At 27.0% G+C, this 8,001-nt stretch overlaps 1 protein-coding gene across 1 annotated transcript in view; it reads left to right on the top strand.

Moving 5' to 3' along the window:
- The first annotated feature begins 7,546 nt into the window (after positions 1–7,546).
- Positions 7,547–8,001, top strand: part of LOC100800886 (probable LRR receptor-like serine/threonine-protein kinase At5g63710) — an 8,095-nt gene continuing 7,640 nt past the window's right edge. The window contains exon 1 of the mRNA XM_041017860.1: positions 7,547–7,962. The gene's annotated coding sequence lies outside the window, so the exon portion shown is untranslated. The remainder of the gene's footprint in view (positions 7,963–8,001) is intronic.

Below are 8,001 nucleotides of genomic sequence, written 5' to 3'. Positions count from 1 at the left end.
AGAGAAGTCAAAGCAACTTGTTGTACATGTTTTTTTTTTTCTGAATGGAAGAGGCAAAGCCCAAAAAGACAGAAAGCAACGAATTACACCACGGTCTTCATGTCTCGTGCACAATTCCCAGGCAACTTTCATCGTGAAGGCATCATTCACATGCACTCATCATAATCTTAAGTCTTAACCTATAATTTTTTAGGTTATAGCCTTAGTTTCTCACATAAATTTGTAAAAGTAAATCCTTTATATGCAATTCCATTAGAACTGAATGATACTATGGAATTGCATATAAACCAACAAATAATGACAATATATTTTGAAATTTGATATAATTGTTATTGATAATGGGAAAACTTTATAAATTGTTGTAACTGTGAATATGTTGTTTTGTCCTTATTATATTAATCATTTAAAGTTTATTAATATTGATATTATCCAAATTATTATATATTTTATAAAATTTCTCTTATATATTAGATTTAACTGCTTATTTTGATACATTATTGGTATAAATATTTTTATATTGTTAATTAATTAAAAATCATGTTAGAAATCTGTCAAAAAAGATTTAGAAATGAGTTTTAAAATAATTATTACAAAAGTTAATAGTTTAGTACATTAAAATTTATGATTGAATGAACATTATTAATACATTCTAATTATATTCATTTAGGATTTACTTTATTTTCAATGAATCTTGTACTTTTTAATAAAGTATTTCATTTTTTCTGTCTCAAATTTTATTGTTAAAATTTTGCAAATTTTAATTTAAAGTTGAAATTTAAAAATATTATATTAAATTAATAAATATGGAAATTATGAGTTTTGATTTAAATAATTTATTCTATATTCTCTTCTCAATTAAAAAACTTGTATTTTTATTAATAAAATAAAATTTCATTATTTTTATGAATCGATAAATATTAATTATTAATTATTATTTTTTGTTGAGGGAAAATTCAAACCCACCACATATCTCTCTCTTCATCCTTTATCACAAAATCAATCATATATCTTTGAATAAAATTTCATTATTGATAATGAACTCTTCTCTTATATTTTTCTTTCATAATATACTCATTTTTATCATTATTTAATAATGATATTTTTTTCTCTTAATAATTTTATATTATCTTAAATTAAAAAAAAAAATACTTGTATAATACATCATAGCAAAGAGTCTAGACGCGTCATCGTTTTTTATTTGGAAAATTATCGAAAAACTTAAAGAAGATGCGGAGCTGAATCTGAAGAACAAGATCCAAACTCTGGGGAAAGTGAGCTCTGCTGTACGGAAATGAAAATACTATACAATTAATAAAACGAACAAGAATTTAGCAAACAAAATGGCTGTAATTTAGTGGTATAAATTACAGGTTGTGGTCGTAGAGACCTGGACTCGAATTTTGCATCGGTTTGTTTTACAAGTTTAGTTCATTTTATATTTTTATTTAGTGAAGTTTGATTTGATTAAAAATTAAGCCTAATTAAATCTAATTATATTTTTATTCAGAAATAATTAAGGGGCTCAATAAACAAAATATTACCAATAAAAAAAGTTTGAATTGTAGTGCAAATTAAGTTAAGCCAACCTACGTGATATTCAAGAATGCATTTTAACTTACTTCACCCGATCTCATATGATCCAATGCAAGCAGCTGGTTGACATTTGAACACCTCGAGTATGCAAACTTTAAAAAATAACAAAATTAATTATTGTAATCATTAAGTCTTTTTAATGTTATTAATATATCATTTCAAAATAAATATTTACAAAGCAACAATTAGTTAATTGACCCCAAAGTTAATTACAAGTCTAAACAATTAAACAAATTAATTAACCCGAATGATTGATTCACGGTATATGTTTGATTCCTCTTAAGAAAGATTTAATTTTTAATTTTTGAATATTGCGTTTGAAAAAAGAAGTTTATTAACTATTTTTTTTTTTGTTTTTAGTTATATTTTTAATTATATATAATAATAAACTTTTCTTATTTTTTAAGATAACAAAAAGATTTAAGGAAATTAAATTTCAAAATCTCATTAAGATCATGATTGACTTGTGTTAGGGTTGAATAAACGTTTTCACAAATATTTATAAACTATTTATTTTACTATTAAATAAACGTTTTTAAAAATATTTATAGATTATTTATTAATAAGATTTTTATATTAATAATGAAAATTAAACTCACATTTTTTGTGATGAGTTGATTCTTTACCAACAAGATCTTGTTAGCAAAACTTTTCTTAATTGAAAGTTTTATACTAGGAAATATTCAAGTTTCATGTCGACTAAAAATAATCTCATATTAAAATATATAAATGAGGGACAATTTCACCTCTTGAATTAACTTTTGAGATTAAGCTAAGGTGAGGGTGACAAATTCAGTTAAAATGAAATCTAACACTTTGAAATAACTTCATAGGTATTTCTTTGATATTTTTACGTTTTTCACTATACTATTTGTTTTGGGTTGACTAGCATGAAGATTTAATAGAGAACATGGAATGATATATATCTTTTGGACATCGTTTTGGTCGACCTTAGATATATTAGTTATTAATTAAATCACTGATCGAGGAAGGGATAGTTGCAAAACAGGTCATTTCTCAAGCGCTTCAATATTGTAAATTGGTCCCTGAAAAAAAGACTAATTATTCAATCAAGATTGGCAAATTGCAGGTAATATAATCGCTGAAATGCTCCTTCAAGATCATTGTAGAGATATTAATGTGAGAATCTTAAATTAATCCTTGAAAAACGCAGTGAGATGGAATTACAATATTTATTTTGCTCATAAAATAGTGTTCGGTGTCAGTTCACGAAAAAATTGTATTGCATGACGTTACAGAATACACCTTTTTCTTCTTTGACAAAGCAGGATACCTTTAAGATCGGATTAACATATGGCTGATTCATGATGATTTGACAATTATACCCAAAATAATAATAATTAAACGATGATCCAGGTTAGCTGGCAGCTAACGTTAATTATACTGTATTTTTCATTAACATATATTTAAATGTATCCTATTAGATGTATTTATCATCATCATCGTCTATTTAATATAATTAAATACGTCATATCAACATTAATTATAAATAAAAATTATTTTTAAAAAATTTAAATTTAAAATTCACAACAATTAAAATCAATAAATTTTAAAGAAATTAGAATTAAACTTAAGTATATTTATAAAAATTTAAAAACATATTTAAGTTTCTATTAATAATATAAAAAATACACTAGTATTTTAGTAGGTGTGGTTGATGCCAAGGTGGCTAATACGACAACCCGCATGGCTCTAATTCGTGCAACAACCCTTGTACTCGTATGCCTCCAATTGTCAGCTTTTTCCCCTTACCCTTTTTCTTTGGAACCTAAGAAGGAATCTACCTTAATATCCTTACGACATTTGGGCCAGCTGCCCCACGAGATTATTCTTTTTCCTAGTCTAATATATACAATTCTAAATTATTCTCATAATATTCAGAATGTAGTAAAACAGTTAGTTAATTTACAATGTAAATGTTGTTCACAAATTTATATATGAGTATTGCTTTTATAATTTAAAACTTCTAAACCCACCAATAAACTCATTAATTTGTTCTATAGTATTCTTATTAGACACTTAAAAAGAAAATAAAGAAAGGATATACTATACCAAAAAAAGATAGAGATAAAATGTAAGAAGAAATTAAAGAAAGAAGCAATGAAAACAATAAGAAGAAAAGAGATAAAAAGAAATTTGTAATTAATTAAGGTAGTAAATGTACAAGAAAGAATCTTGGGATGTGAATGTATAGGATCTAGACAAGTAGATGGAATCACGAAACGCAAGGCAGATGCATAGTTATTAATGGGTTAGTCTTGGAAATTTAAGAGAAGCTATGTCTCAGCCACCTTGCTCTTGCTGGGTATTCAACTCAGCCTTCATGGCCCTCTACGCTTTTGCGGCGGTTATCTAAGCATTCAAATGTAATCCTTTGCTTCGTGATGTAAACCACAATATTTAAATAGAGTCGCGAAATCAATCAAAGAGAAATAATTAATTTATCTGTGATTTGAATGGTAATTATGGATACACGGAATTTGAAAGCTGAAGAAAAAGAATGCAAGTTGGATAGATGGAGATGGTGAATGAAACAGGTGGCGGTTGCGCCTCGTATGGACGTGGTTGGACGTTATTGGCGCCGTTCAGGGCATGATAACTGGAATCTATTCTCTCTCTCTGTCTTATTGGATGGATAATTCTATTCTTACTTCTGCTAATTTAATGTCAGAATATGATATTGCAAATTTATTCTATTTCAACATACAATTTGTACTTAGATTCATTTCAATGACTTGATCACTTTTTAGTACATACAGTAACTATTCAAAATTCACTATATGCACCCAATAGTTGTACAATTAATGCGTCTAGACTATATACGTGTGATATTCTTTTGCGTCCTATTTACGAAAAGAAAAGGTCAATGCATGCATGCGTGATTCATTTTAAACTAAGTTTTGTTTTGAAGAACTACGTATTGATATGATATAACCATAACGAGCCGTTGTATACAGCACACATAAAAGTTTTTTCACGAAAAAACATATTACCAACCGATGTTTTCAGCTAACCAATGCTAATTAAAAACGAAATAGGAAAAGGAACTCTTATCATAAATTAATCAGGCATAGAACTTTTTCGAGTATTATGTTTCAAGTCTTGATCTATCAAGTCTAACATTATGTCTATTACATTTTTCAAATAATATGTATATGGATCAAGTCCATAGTTTCAATATTCCATGGGCAGTCTTGGTAATTATGTAGTATTTGAAAATTGAGCTTATAAGCTTGGAAGTAGCATTTACGAAATTTCGGAAATGAGAGAGTAATTTTACTAGTTTGTAATGTTTGGGGCTCTATTCTTTTCTTTTATATTCAAACTACTATTAAATGTGGGTGTATCTTTTAATAAAAATTTAAACTTTAGTTCCTTGAATTGTGTTCTTTCATGCTAAATTCAAGCTCATTGATATTGAGACTCGGTTTAATTGGTAGGGGAAAATAAAGGACAATTAGTGGAAATTCCATGTGAGTCTCATATCTGTTGTTATTTAAATTCGAATATTTTAATCTCAAGGAAAAATATTTGATGTATTTGATTAAAAAAAATAACACTAGATTAAATTGTTACAAAAGTAAACTAACTTGTACATCATATTGCTCATATATAACGAGATGATTGCAGCTTGAGATTTTGTTAGTGACAAGCAAACGGGCCTTATTCTTTGTCTCTCACACAAAGTGGGACGAGTTATGGATTAACAACACTATATTTAGTGGCCATGAACATGATTTCTTCATATTCCACTGCCTTTGGGTTTTGGGGAGTGGCTGTCATTCCACACTCGACAACTAATTAAATATTTGGACGCCATCAGTGGATCCTTGATTATCTATCTCATTCGGACATGAATTTGGATTAAACCAATTTACCAAAACAAACCATTAAAAAATATTTTTAATAATAGTTTTAGAACTATTAATTTATACTTCTTATTTTCTTCGTTAATTTTAAATTTCAAGATTCAAGAATGTCTAACTCAAAAAGATTTACTTTAAAAGTAACTTTTGTATTAAAAATTAACGTTACTATATTAACTTGATTTTTTTCAAATTGTATTTTAAATTAGTTTTCTTAAGGTGTAAAAGAGTTAGACTAACATGGTTGGTTCTGTTTAAAGTAAAAAAAAAAAAAAAATCTCTTATTTTCCAAACATTTTTATAAAATAACCTAATTGGTTTGACTAAAATTGAGTTCAAATTTCTTAAATAAGATTCCAAATTTAAATCTTATAAATGAAAAATATATGATTAGGAGGAAAAATTTAAAGGTAATCAATCAATTTTTTTTAACAAAAATTAGTCATTAATAAAGCTAAACAAAAAAAAACTAAGGTTATGATTGGCGTATTTTTTTGTTTTAAAAATTAATTAAATGAAACTTAAATTAATAGATTTAAAAATAAAGTATAAGTTGTTTTTTTAACTTTCAATCTCCTTTTCTACTTAAAGTCTTGTTTCTTTGTCTCACATTAAGTAGTTTAGGAGGAGGAGAGAGAAACTAAGGTATACATGCAACTCATTTTTAAAAGTCACTTTAGTTAGTCTTTTTAATAGCTATTTTTTATTTTATAAAAATCAAAGTCTTAAATAAATTTAAGAGTTTTCTCTAGATATTTGATTCAGCCTTGTCTTTACAGAAAAAAATTACTTATTAAGGACTAGTTTGTTATATATTAAAACAAATCAATTCTGACGTAAAATAATATAGTTATTATTTTACAAAAGAAAATGAAAATATACATAACTTAGTTCGTATTTGTTTAAAATTATAAAATTTGCATTTTGTAAAAGAAATAATTAATTTTATGAGAAGTTATTTAAAATAGTTTATGATTTTTATTATTTTCTAAATTCTTTATTTTAAAAAACTAAAGAAAATATTTATTAAAAAAATCATCCTACAACGAAAAAAGTTATTGCAACTAAACAGATCTTACTTAAATCAAGAAATAATACCTTTATTTCATGCATTTGGTTATTCTTCAAGATATATGTATACCTTTTCCTTAAAAGAAACAAATGAAAATAATAAGTCAACACGTGAACATTTTGGCTTTTTGGAATTTTCAATCCAAACAAGTGATAATACACTATCTTTCTCCTTGCCTTCTTCCTTCTCGTTAACAGCTCCACATTACAGCAATTTCCCAACCTTCCTTCATTTCTCCCATTGCCAGGTTACACCAACTATTACTGTGCCACGTGAACCATAAGCCACTATACTTTCCACATTACATGTGTCACAATCCCACTACACCATTCCAATTCATAATGTCATACTATAAATTAATAGATAATTTTAAATTATCACGGATTGCCATCAAATACTTGATCAATTAATATGAATTATTTCAGTTTAATCATATATATGTTTCAAATTTAATTGAAGTCTCATATTCAAGTCTTATATATACATCTGTATGAAATATTTTTAAAAAAATCTATCATCCATAATAATCAGAATTGTTTATGATAAAAAAAATACACGTGAAACAAACAAAAAAGATCACATTTGTTATTTTGATTATATGTGATGTTTAGTTGAAATTTTCAATATCAGAACAAAAAATATTAATATTTAATTATATGTGATATAGAAATTGATTTAGTCATTTAAATCATGATAGTCTCACAGCATGCAATAATTTAATTTTTGTGTACAGTGATGCCATAATTATCGACAATTTCTTATCCTTCTCAAAAGTTTATTATGAGTCTTCCTCCTCCCCCACTAGGGTCCACGAATTTTACTTGATTATTATTATTAATGGCACCTTTTTAAAATGTAAAGTGGTTCTTTGCCTTTAAAAAAACTGAAGAGGCACTGTCACGGAACAGGAGAATATATAATCAAATCATTTTTAGTGGAAGCTTCATTGGTGCCACAGCTAGCTCAAGCATAAATAAAGATGGGAATGAGATATATGCTTGGAGTTGGAGCATTTTTCTCGTCAAATTTTCTTAAAAGAGAGATATAAAGGGGTGATGAACAAGGCGATTATTTATCAACAAAGTGAAATCCTTGTTTAGTGGGATTCTCATTCTCTTCCCACCACTCACACACAAACCAAATACTAGTAGCTCTCATATTCTTTCTTTCTTTGCACATTTCTTTATAGTTTTGGTTCATCATCTTTTTTATTATTTGTTTATTCTAAAAAGTAGTCATCGGTGTTTCCCTTTTGGGTCCTATTGCTCATTGCCACGTGGGTCCCTGGCACCCAACTCACTTGATCTTGACACTCATCATAGTGACAACAATAAAGTTGTTTTTCCCTCTTCAACTGCCTCTCTCTCCTTTCAATGTTCATGGTGGTGTGTGCAGCGCGCTAAACTAGTTGTATGTTTTTCTTCCTTTTCTCTTCATTTTGTCCCCTGT

Source organism: Glycine max, chromosome 8 (assembly GCF_000004515.6).
Source record: "Glycine max cultivar Williams 82 chromosome 8, Glycine_max_v4.0, whole genome shotgun sequence".
Classification (NCBI taxonomy): domain Eukaryota; kingdom Viridiplantae; phylum Streptophyta; class Magnoliopsida; order Fabales; family Fabaceae; genus Glycine; species Glycine max.
The sequence above is the reverse complement of the archived record's forward strand: the minus strand, read 5'-3'. Positions and strand labels throughout refer to the sequence as shown.